This window comes from Coregonus lavaretus, assembly GCF_964263955.1.
Source record: "Coregonus lavaretus genome assembly, contig: HAP1_SCAFFOLD_751, whole genome shotgun sequence".
In the NCBI taxonomy this organism is placed as follows: Eukaryota; Metazoa; Chordata; class Actinopteri; order Salmoniformes; family Salmonidae; genus Coregonus; species Coregonus lavaretus.
The window spans coordinates 210,380-227,100 of record NW_028160142.1 but is presented as its reverse complement, the minus strand read 5'-3'; the positions used below and the strand labels follow the sequence as shown (position 1 = coordinate 227,100).

At 44.0% G+C, this 16,721-nt stretch overlaps 1 protein-coding gene across 1 annotated transcript in view; it reads right to left on the bottom strand.

The window, feature by feature from the left end:
• The window catches only part of LOC311122092 (uncharacterized protein), a 183,933-nt gene that overhangs the window by 23,928 nt on the left and 143,284 nt on the right, over window positions 1-16,721 (bottom strand). The window lies entirely within an intron of this gene.

The following is a 16,721-nucleotide window of genomic DNA, read 5'->3' as shown; positions in this document are numbered from 1 at the left end:
TGAATATTCTAAAATCTGCATAAAACAATACGCACATTTTCCCACCAGAGATATTTTTCCATCAAACTGACTTTTTGCAGATAAAAGGCTGTGTGTGATGACATAGTGTACATAAAAATAATTTTTGCCATTAAATTCCCATGTACACTCCTTGTTGAACCTTTTAGGGGTTCAACAAGGTTTCTTCTAAGATCCTCAAAGTTCTTTGAAGAACCTTAGGGTTCTTGGCACTGAACATGGACCCCAAAAGGTTATTCCATGAACCCGATAGGAGGTGGGGTTCATCAAGGAACCTTAGTTGGTGGGGGTTCTTGCAGGAACCTAACTGCCCAACTGAAACATTTGGATATGAATTTGAAAGGACAGCAGGTGCAGGCACTTAACTGAAAAATGTAAAGATCTCCTCAATTTAAGGTAAGGTTTGTCCATTGAAAGATCTAAATTGATATTGTTTTATGATGATAACATCTATCTTTTCATATTTGTGTAAATCTTTCTTAAAACAGAAAATGGACACAATTCAATGGATATCAATAAACAAAGAGGTAAGAATATGTAGGCTATAATAATATGTTGAAGGCTCGCTGTATTGGGTGCAGATGACTGAACTGCTCACTTTTGTGTCTGTGTCTGCAGGTATACAGACGAGGAGGCATACAAAGGTATGCCAATTGGTATTGGTATGTTATGCAGATCACATTTACCATCCTCCTCCCTTACCTCTTCAATGAAAATCCCATAGGCCTCTACATTATGGACATGTTATGTGTCTCAAAACAGTTTTTTTTCCCATTCACATTTACCACAAAAACCAACGTATGAATACTGTTGTGTGCATGTTTTGTTAATCATCTGTATAATTACTATTTTGGGGATTCACAGACTTCACCCTCCCTACACCTCTGATGAATATAACAGGAAACCTGTTCGATCACCATGCACTGCAAAATCATTCTGGCTATGGATACAGAGATATACCCATTGGACTTGGGGTTCTATTGGGAGTTTACCTCATATTTAGATTTTTTAATTCTGCTTTGCCACTAAAATCATAATAAACACTGACAACTAAAATATTGTGTTATTGTTATTGTTATGCTAATTATTATTATTAATAATAATAATAATAATAATAGGGTAGGGGGGGTAGTTCAAAAATTAAGCCCAAAAGGTTCTTCAAAAGGTTATTCGAGGATCCATTAAAAGGGGTTATTCTCCTTTTAAAGGGTTCTTCTAAGAACTTATAGGGGTTCCCCCACAGTTTCAATTTGAAGAACCCCTAAAGGACACTCCAGGAAACTTTTTCTTTTTAGAGTGTACCAAATGAAAAATACAAGTTAAATGGGTTTCCATTGCATTTTACACTCTACTGATGGTTTGTCACAAACTGCTGTGTTATATAGACTGCTGTGTTATATAGACTGCTGTGTTATATAGACTGCTGTGTTATATAGACTGCTGTGTTATATAGACTGTTGTGTTATATAGACTGTTGTGTTATATAGACTGTGTTATATAGACTGTGTTATATAGACTGTGTTATATAGACTGTTGTGTTATATAGATGTTGTGTTATATAGACTGTTGTGTTATATAGATGTTGTGTTATATAGACTGTTGTGTTATATAGATGTTGTGTTGTATAGACTGTTGTGTTATATAGACTGTTGTGTTATATAGACTGTGTTATATAGACTGTTGTGTTATATAGACTGTGTTATATAGACTGTTGTGTTATATAGACTGTGTTATATAGACTGTTGTGTTATATAGACTGTGTTATATAGACTGTTGTGTTATATACAGTGCCTTGCAAAAGTATTCATCCCCCTTGGCATTTTTCCTATTTTGTTGCAGTACAACCTGTAATTTAGATTTTGTAATAGATTTTTAATTGGATTTCATGTAATGGAGATACACAAAATAGTCCAAATTGATGAAGTGAAATGAAGAAAAATACTTGTTAAATTATTATTTTTTTAAATACGGAAAAGTGGTGCATGCATACAGTGGGGAAAAAAAGTATTTAGTCAGCCACCAATTGTGCAAGTTCTCCCACTTAAAAAATGAGAGAGGCCTGTAATTTTCATCATAGGTACACGTCAACTATGACAGACAAAATGAGAAAAATCTTTCCAGAAAATCACATTGTAGGATTTTTAATGAATTTATTTGCAAATTATGGTGTAAAATAAGTATTTGGTCAACAACAAAAGTTTCTCAATACTTTGTTATATACCCGTTGTTGGCAATGACACAGGTCAAATGTTTTCTGTAAGTCTTCACAAGGTTTTCACACACTGTTGCTGGTATTTTGGCCCATTCCTCCATGCAGATCTCCTCTAGAGCAGTGATGTTTTGGGGCTGTCGCTGGGCAACACAGACTTTCAACTCCCTCCAAAGATTTTCTATGGGGTTGAGATCTGGAAACTGGCTAGGCCACTCCAGGACCTTGAAATGCTTCTTACGAAGCCACTCCTTCGTTGCCCAGGCGGTGTGTTTGGGATCATTGTCATGCTGAAAGACCCAGCCACGTTTCATCTTCAATGCCCTTGCTGATGGAAGGAGGTTTTCACTCAAAATCTCACGATACATGGCCCCATTCATTCTTTGCTTTACACAGATCAGTCGTCCTGGTCCCTTTGCAGAAAAACAGCCCCAAAGCATGATGTTTCCACCCCCATGCTTCACAGTAGGTATGGTGTTCTTTGGATGCAACTCAGCATTCTTTGTCCTCCAAACACGGCGAGTTGAGTTTTTACCAAAAAGTTCTATTTTGGTTTCATCTGACCATATGACATTCTCCCAATCCTCTTCTGGATCATCCAAATGCACTCTAGCAAACTTCAGACGGGCCTGGACATGTACTGGCTTAAGCAGGGGGACACGTCTGGCACTGCAGGATTTGAGTCCCTGGCGGCGTAGTGTGTTACTGATGGTAGGCTTTGTTACTTTGGTCCCAGCTCTCTGCAGGTCATTCACTAGGTCCCCCCGTGTGGTTCTGGGATTTTTGCTCACCGTTCTTGTGATCATTTTGACCCCACGGGGTGAGATCTTGCGTGGAGCCCCAGATCGAGGGAGATTATCAGTGGTCTTGTATGTCTTCCATTTCCTAATAATTGCTCCCACAGTTGATTTCTTCAAACAAAGCTGCTTACCTATTGCAGATTCAGTCTTCCCAGCCTGGTGCAGGTCTACAATTTTGTTTCTGGTGTCCTTTGACAGCTCTTTGGTCTTGGCCATAGTGGAGTTTGGAGTGTGACTGTTTGAGGTTGTGGACAGGTGTCTTTTATACTGATAACAAGTTCAAACAGGTGCCATTAATACAGGTAACGAGTGGAGGACAGAGGAGCCTCTTAAAGAAGAAGTTACAGGTCTGTGAGAGCCTGAAATCTTGCTTGTTTGTAGGTGACCAAATACTTATTTTCCACCATAATTTGCAAATAAATTCATAAAAAATCCTACAATGTGATTTTCTGAAGAAAAAAAATCTCAATTTGTCTGTCATAGTTGACGTGTACCTATGATGAAAATTACAGGCCTCTCTCATCTTTTTAAGTGGGAGAACTTGCACAATTGGTGGCTGACTAAATACTTTTTTTCCCCACTGTATGTATTCACCCCCTTTGCTATGAAGCCCCTAAATAAGATCTGGTGCAACCAATTACCTTCAGAAGTCACATAATTAGTTAAATAAAGTCCACCTGTGTGCAATCTAAGTGTCACATGATCTGTCACATGATATCAGTATATATACACCTGTTCTGAAAGGCCGCATAGTCTGCAACACCACTAAGCAAGGGGCACCACCAAGCAAGCGGCACCACGAAGACCAAGGAGCTCTCCAAACAGGTCAGGGACAAAGTTGTTGAGAAGTACTGATCAGCGTTGGGTTCTAAAAAAATATCAGAAACTTTGAGCACCATTAAATCCATTATTAAAAAATGGAATGAATATGACACCACAACAAACCTGCCAAGAGAGGGCCGCCCACCAAAACTCACAGACCAGGCAAGGAGGGCATTAATCAGAGAGGCAACAAAGAGACCAAAGATAACCCTGAAGGAGCTGCAAAGCTCCACAGCTGAGATATGAGTATCTGTTCATAGGACCACTTTAAGCCGTACACTCCACAGAGCTGGGCTTTACGGAAGAGTAGCCAGAAAAAAGCCATTGCTTAAAGAAAAAAATAAGCAAACATGTTTGGTGTTCGCCAAAATACATGTGGGAGACTCCCCAAACTTATGGAAGAAGGAACTCTGGTCAGATGAGACTAAAATTGAGCTTTTTGGCCATCAAGGAAAACGCTATGTCTGGCGCAAACCCAAGACCTCTCATCACCCCGAGAACACCATCCCCACAGTGAAGCATGGTGGTGGCAGCATCATGCTGTGGGTATGTTTTTCATCGGCAGGGACTGGGAAACTGGTCAGAATTGAAGGAATGATGGATGGCGCTAAATACAGGGAAATTATTGAGGGAAACCTGTTTCAGTCTTCCAGAGATTTGAGACTGGGACGGAGGTTCACCTTCCAGAAGGACAATGACCCTAAGCATACTGCTAAAGCAACACTTGAGTGGTTTAAGGGGAAACATTTATGGCCTAGTCAAAGCCCAGACCACAATCCAATTGAGAGTCTGTGGTATTACATAAAGATTGCTGTACACCAGCGGAACCAATTCAACTTGAAGGATCTGGAGCAATTTTGCCTTGAAGAATGGGCATAACTCCCAGTGGCTAGATGTGCCAAGCTTATAGAGACATACCCCAAGAGACTTGGGGGGGGAATAGTTATGCACGCTCAAGTTCAGTTTTTTTGTCTTATTTCCTGTTTGTTTCACAAGAAAAAATAATTTGCATCTTCAAAGTGGTAGGCATGTTGTGTAAATCACATGATACAAAGGCAACAAAATAGGAAAAATGCCAAGGGGGATGAATACTTTCGGAAACCACTGTAGACTGCTGTGTTATATAGCAAATGTGCCCACTCTGGTCTTGGCACATAAGCTCTAGCCAACAGCTCGCAGCTACAGTGGGGGTAAACTATCTACATTATGACATTATTATGGATAAGAACGATATTATTTGTATTTGTCAAATGGCAGCAAAGCATCGATCATCATGTCACCAGAATAAGAATGTCAATATTTATTGGAAAGGAGCATCAAACTCATCACCTTGCACATTCACCACCCTGTGAAGTTCATCATAACTAATTTAATCTGTAGCCTAATAAACTGTATGCTTTCCCGAGTCGTAGTGGGAGGACCACACAACATATCGCGTGACTCCAAGTTGACTGGTTATTATATCAATATTTGCGCATAAAGCAAGGCAGGCGTTATAGGCGGGTGCTAGGGGGCCTAGCCCGCCCTACCGTACCTCCTTGCCCGTCTAAATAAAATATTGAAATATTGATCATTTATTTGACCAAGACGCGCACCGACAGAAAGACCCATCAACCTTAGATAAAGCGTCTGAGCGAGCGAAACAGCGCCCCTCTTTCTCCGTAAGTGTAGCCCATGTATCTGATGCTGTCTGGACAAAAGTAGTATGGCATGTCATACCTTTTCTGGCCAGACAGAATCAGATACATGGGCTACATGGCCTGTTTCGCTCGCTAGTTTCAGCAGAGAGGAAGAGGTGAAGCGAGAGGGCTCACTCTCGCCAAAATCTGTCCTGAATAAGCCTGCAGTCTCCGGACAATTCTTGCACATTCATTGTTATTTTGTGTGAATTGTTTGCCCATTTGATTGTTTATTTTGATCAATACCCCATGTAAATAAGGTATTTCTGTTTTTTATTTGTAATACATTTGCAAAAATTTCAAAAAAACTGTCATTATGGGGTATTGTGTGTAGATTGATGAGGATTTTGATTTATTTCATCCATTTTAGAATAATGCTGTAACGTAACAAAATGTAGAATCATTGTATTTCCAAATAACAATTTACTTACATTTCATATAAGGAAAACAGTCAATTGAAATTAATTCATTAGGCCCTAATCTATGGATTTCACATCACTGGGAATACAGACATGTAACGAAACAAAATGTGTGGAATAAGAGAAGCGGTCTGAACACTTTCCGAATACACTGTATGTAACCAGTAGGTCTAGTAAATGTACCGTTAATCCCCGTCATTTGGTTACATTAATTACTGTTAAGCATTACAGTCATTTACCGTTCTCATTCTTGTAGTGGAAACGTTGTTTGCAGAGTTCACAACCTACTACACTTGTGAGAAACAAGTTTTTTTTTTTTTTACTGAAATATCACATTTACATAGTATTCAGACCATTTACTCAGTACTTTGTTGAAGAAAGCACCTTAGGCAGCGATTACAGCCTCGAGTCTTGTTGGGTATGACACTTCAAGCTTGGCACACCTGTATTTGGGGAGTTTCTCCCATTCTTCTCTGCAGATCCTCTCAAGCTCTGTCAGGTTGGATGGGGAGCGTCGCTGCACAGCTATTTTCAGGTCTGTCCAGAAATGTTAGATCGGGTTCAAGTCCGGGCTCTGGCTGGGCCACTCAAGCACATTCATAGACTTGTCCCGAAGCCACTCCTGCATTATCTTGGCTGTGTGCTTAGGGTTGTTGTCCTGTTGGAAGGTGAACCTTCGCCCCAGTCTGAGGTCCTGAGCGCTCTGGAGCAGGTTTTCATCAAGGATCTCTCTGTACTTTGATCCGTTCATCTTTCCCTTCATCCTGACTAGTCTCCCAGTCCCTGCCGCTGAAAAACATCCCCACAGCATGATGCTGCCACCACCATGCTTCACCGTAGGGATGGTGCCAGGTTTCCTCCAGACGTGACGCTTGGCATTCAGGCCAAAGAGTTCAATCTTGGTTTCATCAGACCAGAGAATCTTGTTTCTCATGGTCTGAGAGTCCTTAAGGTGCCTTTTGGCAAACTCCAAGTGGGCTGTCGTGCATTTTACTGAGGAGTGGCTTCCGTCTGGCCACTCTACCGTAAAGGCCTGATTGGTGGAGTGCTGCAGAGATGGTTGTCCTTCTGGAAGGTTCTCCCACCTCCACAGACAAACTCTGGAGATCTGTTAGAGTGACCATCGGGTTCTTGGTCACCTCCCTGACCAAGGGCCTTCTCCCCCGATTGCTCAGTTTGGCCAGGAGGCCAGCTCTAGGAAGAGTCTTGGTTGTTCCAAACTTCTTCATTTAAGAATAATGGAGGCCACTGTGTTCATGGGGAACTTCAATGCTGCAGAAATGTTTTGGTACCCTTCCCCAGATCTGTGCCTCGACACAATCCTGTCTCTGACCTCTACGGACAATTCCTTCAACCTCATGGCTTGGTTTTTGCTCTGACCTGCACTGCCAACTGTGGGACCTTATATAGACAGGTGTGTGCCTTTCCAAATCATGTCCAATCAATTGAATTTACCACAGGTGGACTACAATCAAGTTGTAGAAACATCTCAAGGATGATCAATGCAAACAGGATGCACCTGAGCTCAATTTCGAGTCTCATAGCAAAGGGTCTGAATACTTATGTAAATAAGGTATTTCTGTTTTTTTTTAAATATAAATTTGCTAAAAAAAATAAAAATGTTTTTGCTTTGTCATTATAGGGCATTGTGTATAAATTGATGAGGAAAAAATTAATTTAATCCATTTTAGAATAAGGCTGTAACGTAACAAAATGTGGAAAAAGGGAAGGGGTCTGAATACTTTCCAAATGCACTGTATGTAATGGGGAATTGATTTTAAAAAATCAACAAAGGGCAAACAATTCACACAATGAAAAAATGTATGGGCAAGGATTGGCGGAAGACCGCTAAGTGCATTCTGGAGAGCTGAGTGCACGCATTCTGGAGATACACACTCCATATCTTCGCCACACACCCCTCCCATTCTTGTTGCAACATAAAAAATGATACTCAAGACACATTATCTTCACACATATTTTATATGCTTTTCACTGACAGCTGCAATTTTAATGATCCTCTGTGGCTAAATCATGCTCTGGATGAGCGTTTTCCTGTTTGCTTATGGCCTTAATTAGCTCATTGAGTGCAGTCTTAGTGCCAGCATCGGTTTGTGGTGGTAAATAGACAGCTACAAAAAAATATAGATGAAAATTCTCTTGGTAAATAGTGTGGTCTACAGCTTATCATGAGATACTCTACCTCAGGCGAGCAAAACCTCGAGACTTCCTTAATATTAGATTTCGTGCATTAGCTGTTGTTTACAAATATACACAGACCGCCACCCCTCGTGTTACCGGAGGCAGCTGTTCTATCTTGCCGATGCAGCGTATATCCCGCCAGCTGTATGTTATCCATGTCGTCGTTCAGCCACGACTCGGTGAAACATAAGATATTACCGTTTTTAATGTCCCGTTGGTAGGATATCCGTGATCGTAGTTAGTCTATTTTGTTATCCAATGATTGTACATTGGCTAATAGGACTGATGGTAGAGGCAGCTCTTCTCGGTCATAAGAGATGGTGGCAGAAACATTAGGAACAAAATAAGTTACAAATAACGCGAAAAAACACACACAATAGCACAATTGGTTAGGAGCCCGTAAAACGGCAGCCATCTCCTCCGGCGCCATTCTCTATGTAATGGGGAATTGATTTTTAAAAATCAACAATCAAAGGGCAAACAATTCACACAATGAAACAATGAATGGGCAAGGATTGGCGGGAGACAGCTGAGTGCATTCTGGAGAGCTGAGTGCATTCTGGAGAGAGACGCCATATCTTCGCCACCCCCCCTCCCCTTCGTCTTGTTGCAACATAAAAAATTATACTCAAGACACATTATCTTCACACATTTTTGATGCTTTTCATTAATATACCATTTAGCAGACGCTTTTATCCAAAGCGACTTACAGTCATGTGTGCATACATTTTTACATATGGGTGGTCCCGGGGATCGAACCCACTACCCTGGCGTTACAAGCGCCATGCTCTACCAATTGAGCTACAGAGGACCACTGTCATTGACAGCTGCAACTCAATCAGCTAGACATATTGTCACGCCCGCTGCCCAAATTGTGGGATTCCAAAATAGGAATAGGCCTATGCACTTGTGATTTGAAACTATCCAGAGATATATTTTTATATTAAGCTAATCATCCTCTGTGACTAAGTCATGCACCCTGGTGAAGTATTCTAATGATCCTCTGTGGCTAAGTCATGCTCTCTGGTGAAGTATTTTAATGATCCTCTGTGGCTAAGTCATGCTCTCTGGTGAAGTATTCTAATGATCCTCTGTGGCTAAGTCATGCTCTCTGGTGAAGTATTTTAATGATCCTCTGTGGCTAAGTCATGCTCTCTGGTGAAGTATTTTAATGATCCTCTGTGGCTAAGTCATGCTCTCTGGTGAAGTATTTTCAATGTTTTTATTTAGTCAGGAGTAATTATATAATTGTGGCAAAACAATCTGTTCAGTCGTGTGGTCAGGTGCCACAAAGAGGGACTTAGGAAAATTACAATTGGCTCAGAACAGGGCAGCACGGCTGGCCCTTAAATGTACACGGAGAGCTAACATTAATGATATGCATGTCAATCTCTCATGGCTCAAAGTGGAGGAGAGATTGACTTCATCACTACTTGTGTCTCCCGAGTGGCGCAGTGGTCTAAGGCACTGCATCGCAGTGCTAACTATGCCACTAGAGATCCTGGTTCGAATCCAGGCTCTGTCGCAGCCGGCCGCGACCGGGAGACTCATGGGCGGCGCACAATTGGCCCAGCGTCGTCCAGGGTAGGGGAGGGAATGGCCGGCAGGGATGTAGCTCAGTTGATAGCGCATGGCGTTTGCAACGCCAGGGTTGTGGGTTCGATTCCCACGGGGGCCAGTATAAAAAAATAAATAATAATATGTATTCACTAACTGTAAGTCGCTCTGGATAAGAGCGTCTGCTAAATGATTAAAATGTAAAATGTACTTGATTTTGTAAGAAGTGTTGACAAGCTGAATGCACTGAGCTGTCTGTTTAAACTACTAGCACACAGCTCGGACACTCATGCATACCCCACAAGACATGACACCAGAGGTCTCTTCACAATCCCCAAGTCCAGAACACACTATGGGAAGCGCACAGTACTACATAGAGCCATGACTACATGGAACTCTATTATTATTATATAACTGATGCAAGCAGTAGAATCAGATTTAAAAAACAGATAAAAATACACCTTATGGAACAGCGGGAACCGTGAAGAGACACACACACAGGTACAGACACACGCATACCCACACAAACGCTAGCACACACACTCTATATACACGTACATTGTAATATTGTTGTATGGTGGTATTATACACTGCTCAAAAAAATAAAGGGAACACTAAAATAACACATCCTAGATCTGAATGAATGAAATAATCTTATTAAATACTTTTTTCTTTACATAGTTGAATGTGATGACAACAAAATCACACACAAATGATCAATGGAAATCAAATGTATCAACCCATGGAGGTCTGGATTTGGAGTCACCCTCAAAATTAAAGTGGAAAACCACACTACAGGCTGATCCAACTTTGATGTAATGTCCTTAAAACAAGTCAAAATGAGGCTCAGTAGTGTGTGTGGCCTCCACGTGCCTGTATGACCTCCCTACAACGCCTGGGCATGCTCCTGATGAGGTGGCGGATGGTCTCCTGAGGGATCTCCTCTCAGACCTGGACTAAAGCATCCGCCAACTCCTGGACAGTCTGTGGTGCAACGTGGCGTTGGTGGATGGAGCAAGACATGATGTCGCAGATGTGCTCAATTGGATTCAGGTCTGGGGAACGGGCGGTCCATAGCATCAATGCCTTCCTCTTGCAGGAACTGCTGACACACTCCAGCCACATGAGGTCTATCATTGTCTTGCATTAGGAGGAACCCAGGACCAACCGCAGCAGCATATGGTCTCGCAAGGGGTCTGAGGATCTCATCTCGGTACCTAATGGCAGTCAGGCTACCTCTGGCGAGCACATGGAGGGCTGTGCGGCCCCCCAAATAAATGCCACCCCACTCAATGACTGACCCACCGCCAAACTGGTCATGCTGGAGGATGTTGCAGGCAGCAGAACGTTCTCCACGGCGTCTCCAGACTCTGTCACGTCTGTCACATGTGCTCAGTGTGAACCTGCTTTCATCTGTGAAGAGCACAGGGCGCCAGTGGCGAATTTGCCAATCTTGGTGTTCTCTGGCAAATGCCAAACGTCCTGCACGGTGTTGGGCTGTAAGCACAACCCCCACCTGTGGACGTCGGGTCCTCATACCACCCTCATGGAGTCTGTTTCTGACCGTTTGAGCAGACACATGCACATTTGTGGCCTGCTGGAGGTCATTTTGCAGGGCTCTGGCAGTGCTCCTCCTTGCACAAAGGCGGAGGTAGCGGTCCTGCTGCTGGGTTGTTGCCCTCCTACGGCCTCCTCCACGTCTCCTGATGTACTGGCCTGTCTCCTGGTAGCGCCTCCATGCTCTGGACACTACGCTGACAGACACAGCAAACCTTCTTGCCACAGCTCGCATTGATGTGCCATCCTGGATGAGCTGCACTACCTGAGCCACTTGTGTGGGTTGTAGACTCCGTCTCATGCTACCACTAGAGTGAAAGCACCGCCAGCATTCAAAAGTGACCAAAACATCAGCCAGGAAGCATAGGAACTGAGAAGTGGTCTGTGGTCACCACAGCAAAACCAGTCCTTTATTGGGGGTGTCTTGCTAATTGCCTATAATTTCCACCTGTTGTCTATTCCATTTGCACAACAGCATGTGAAATGTATTGTCAATCAGTGTTGCTTCCTAAGTGGACAGTTTGATTTCACAGAAGTGTGATTGACTTGGAGTTACATTGTGTTGTTTAAGTGTTCCCTTTATTTTTTTGAGCAGTGTACATTTTGTATTGTAGATATGTAGTGGTGTAATAATGTTATATGATGTACTGTTTTATCTTTTGTTTTATGTGTAATGTAAGTGCATTAATGTGTTTGGACCCCAGGAAGAGTAGAGCTGCCTTGGCATCAGCTAATGGGGATCTCAAGCAAATACTTTAGGGGAAGCCAGTATCCTATATATAGCCCATGTATCTGATGCTGTGTGGACAGAAATAGTATGACATGCCACACTCTTTTGGTCCAGACAGAATCAGATACATTGTTTACACATACTGAGACAGAGGGGCGCTGTTTCGCTCACTCTGATTCGTTATCTGAGTTTGATGGGTCTTTCTGTCGGCGTGAGTCTCTGTCAAATAAATGACAAATATTTCAATATTTTATTTGGATGGGCAAGGAGGTACGGTAGAGCGGACCAGCCCCCCTAAGTCCCGCCCCTAACACCGGCCCTGCCATGATCATGCAGACCCTTCTTTAGGTTTGAGCCTTGGTTAGGCCAGGACTCAATATCCGATAACTGTTTGAATGTTAAATGACGAGACAGAGGCATTGATGCGAGTAACCAGTCTTGTTCAGTATATTGCAATACATCTGGGTATCTCAAGTACACCGGTAAAACACTGGAGTTGCAGTAATTAACATTTACCAACAGATGGCATCATTGTGCCATCTTCCACCCATAACATCTTCCCTTTTATAAAATAGGACAAGAGCAGTCAATTCACTAACAAAACAAACCTAGTAGTAATTTCCAACATGAACAGTTTTTGTATTTATTTTGTGACTTGCTGGGGTTCCGTCTTTTGTCATGCGACCCCTATGACCATCAGAGTTCTGAGTAGATGCTGGCTCATCAATCCGAAGGTCAACCCTGTTACGACGGTACAGTGATTCATTCACTTCGACCAAGTAGGAGCGTGGTGCCACTTTCTGTACACAGGATCCGAGTCTCCAGAGGCCCGTCCGGTCCCCTGGTAGTGGCTTCATTCGCACCGTTTCACCCACCCTGACCTCAGGTAAGTATTTTGCTGATTTGTCGTAGATGAACTTGGAGACCTGTCTTCTGTGACGTAGCTTCACCAGCACGTCTGTCACCACACATGGCTCCAGGAAAGTGCTTGCTACTGGCAGAGCTGCTTTTAAACGCCGTGCCATGAGGCGCTGGGCCGGGCTGCTATCCATGCCTTCTGTCGGGGTATTGCGCCACTGCAGGATTGCTTTCCAGGCATCTTTGCCCTCTCGCAGAGCTTTTTTGCAGAGGTTCTTTGCGATTTTGACTGCCGACTCAGCCTTCCCATTAGCTTTTGGGTGTCGTGGTGATGAAGTGACATGCTCGAATTCCCATTCTGCAGCAAATTTTCGGAACTCACATCCGGAGAATTGGGGTCCATTATCTGAAATTACCCTATCTGGCTGGCCATAGCGGGCAAACTGAGCCTTGCAGCGTTTGATCGTTGTCTCTGCTGAGAGGTCGGGGAGGAGGTCAATCTCCCAGAAGTCTGAGTAATGATCAACTACCAGCAGAAAGTCTTTGCCACTGTGCTGGAAGAGATCTAGACTTACTATCTGCCAGGGGCGCATTGGTAGCTCGTGGGACATCGTCTCTCTCTGTTGCTCAATGGCATATTCATTGCAGATTGTGCATTTACTGACATAGTCTTTGATTTCACTCTGCATTCCTGGCCAATACAGTGTGTCACGTGCTTGTCTGTAACAGGCCTCACCTCCTATGTGACTTGAGTGCACGCGCGCCAACATCTCAGGGCGCAGAGACCGGGGAATAACGACTCTCTGACCCTTGAATATTACTCAATTTTGAACACTGAGCTCTTCTTTGACTGGCCAATATTCTCTGATGGCTAAAGCAGTTTCTTCCTTGCAGTCGGGCCAGCCCATCAGAATCACAGACCTCAATGCCTGGAGTTGCTCGTCCCTGTCTGTGTGCTGTCTGATTTGTATAAGGCGCTGGTCTGTAACATTGAGGTAGTCAGCCTGGTTGATGTGTTCAACATCCACTTGCTCTGTTTGTTAGCTGCACACTGCGTATTGTTCATGCATGGAGCGTGTGCGAGTGCCTGATGCAGTAGCCCTGCTGAGCGTGTCACTCACATACATCTCTGGCCCTGGCTTATACACCACCGTGAGGTTGTAGTTTTGTAGGGGCAGTAGCATGCTCTGCAGTCGTTTCGGGGCATTCAGGAGAGGCTTGCTGAATATAGCAATAAGGGGCTTGTGATCCGTCTCTGCGGTAATATTGTCACGCCCGTACAGGTAGTGGTGGAAGCGTTGGCATGCAAACACAATGCTGAGACACTCCTTCTCTATCTGGGCATAGTTCTGCTCTGTTGGAGTGAGTGCCCTAGAGGCGAATGCCACAGGCTGGCCCTCTTGCATGAGGCAACAGCCCAGTCCATACTGGCTTGAGTCACTCTGAATCGTGACAGGTTTTGACACATCGTAGTATCGCAGTACAGGTGTCTGGGTGACCAGTTGTTTTATTTCCCTCACCGCTGTGTCATGTTTTGGGAGCCAATGCCAGATGGTGTCCTTGTCCATGAGCCTCCTTAGTGGTTCACACATTTCAGAGAGCCGTGGTAGGAACTTGGCCGAATCCGACGAAGCGCTGCACTGCCTTCACGTCAGATAGGTGGGGCATATCCAAGACAGCCTTCACTTTTTCTGGTTCCGCCTTCAATCCGGTGGAGGACAAGATGTGCCCATGAAAGCGAACCTCTGGCACTTTAAACTGAAGCTTTGTTATGCTTAGCCTTAGCTTGACCTGTCTGCATCTGACCATCAGGGCCAGCAGCTTGGCGTCATGGTCACATTCTGCCTCCTCATCACTGTCCCCACAGCCCACTACGAGGATGTCATCTGCTATGGGTTCCACGCCACTGAGTCCCATCAACAGCTTGTGCTGTTTCCACTGATACACCTCTGGAGCCACGGAGAAACCAAACAGGAGCTTCAACCACCTCTTCCTGCCCCAGGGTGTCCAAAAGGTGGTCATGTAGCTGCTGGGCTCGTCAAGCTTGCACTGCAGGAAGGCATCTCTGGCGTCCACGAGCGTGAAGACTCTGGCCTTTGGGAGCTTGTAAAGAACATCCTCCAACGTGGGCATAATGTAATGTAAACGTCTCAGAGCCCGGTTGAGGTGTTTAGGATCAATGCATATCCATAGCTTGTCTGGTTTCTTGACGATAACCATATTACTTATCCAGTCTGTAGGCTCGGTGACGGATATGATGTGGCCATCTGCTTCGTATTTGTCAAGCTGAGCCTTCGTAGCTGCTTTCATGGCCATTGGTACATTGCGGGGTGCACACTGGACAGGCTGGATTGCTGCGTCCAACTCAAAGTGGACTTCGCCGGGAACTGACTCGACCGGTGCATTGAAGACATCATGGTACTTGCTTAGGAGTGTCTCCTTGCTCAGGGGCCCAGCCTGGACTTTGTCTATAATGTTAAGATCAGCTGGGATGGTGAAGTTAATAAGCCCAAGGCGCTCGCATGTAGAACCTGACAGTAATGGCTGTTGACTAGCCTCAACTATTTCAAACTCAAAAGTGTGTTTCTGACCACGTAAAACACACTCTGTCACAAACAGGCCTAAAGAGGTCATGAACTGGCCTGAATACAGTTTCAGCTTGGTGTTACTCTGTGTGAGTTTGTCTCTGGGCGCGAGCCTCCTTTTATCTTTAAGGCTCATAACGTTACATGTGGCCCCTGAATCTAGTTGGCATTGCTGTGGTTTATTATTAAGTAGCAGAATGACAAACATTTTTTTTTATATTGCCCTTACTGCCCCTATGCACTCGCTAGCATATACATCCTCTGTGCTGTTGTTCCCTTCATCTGTGTTTATTTCAATGGAGTGCAATTTACCCTCCTTTCTCTTGCTTTTCATGCAGGCCCTTGCGAAGTGATTAGCTGTACCACAGGATTTGCATATTTTTCCATAGGCTGGGCAGTGTTCTTTTCCTCGTCCATGAGAAATGCCACAATATCGGCATGCATTGGGGTTGTCTACTGCAGAGTTGGCTGTAGTATTAGCATTAGCTGTGGCGAAAGGGAATTTCTTTACTGGCTGCCTGAATGTAGCATTGACATTGTCCATATGTTGCCTTTCTAGCTCCATGGACCTTATCCGTATATCAGTAAGCTCTGCTGCACGGCATGTCTCCACTACCAAGACCAGTGTCAGGTCACGTTCTCTCAGCAAACGTCTGCGGGTGCCCTCATCAATTATGCCAAGCCCTATCTTATCTCTGATCAGTTCATCTCTTAAAGCACCATAGTCACATGTAGCTGCCTTTTCCCTTAGCCTAGTGACAAAGCTGTCAATGGACTCCCCGTCCTCCTGTTTGCAACAACCGAAAACATAACGCTCGTAGATAACGTTCTTTGCTGGCTTAAAGTAAAGTTTGAGAGCATCAAGAATAGCTGTAGCGTTACCTTGCTGAGCTGCTAGAAGAACAGCGCCGGAGAAGATGGCTACCGTTTTACAGCCCTCTAACCAATTGTACTATTATGTGTGTTTTTCCACGTTATTTGTAATTTATTTTGTACATAATGTTTCTGCCATCGTCTCTTATAACCAAAAAGAGCTTCTGGATATCAGGACAGCGATTACTCACCTCGTATTGGACGAATATTTTTTCTTCAACGAGGCGGCCGCGAAGGATATCATACAGACACCCGACAAGGCCCAAATCCCCGTCATTCGCAGGAGGAAGAGACGGAGATATCGTGGACGTAGATCGGGGTGCCTTGTAAGGATCCGACGGCGAGCGAGTACACTGCCTCTTCCATCAATCCTATTAGCCAATCTTCAATCATTGGATAACAAATTGGATGACCT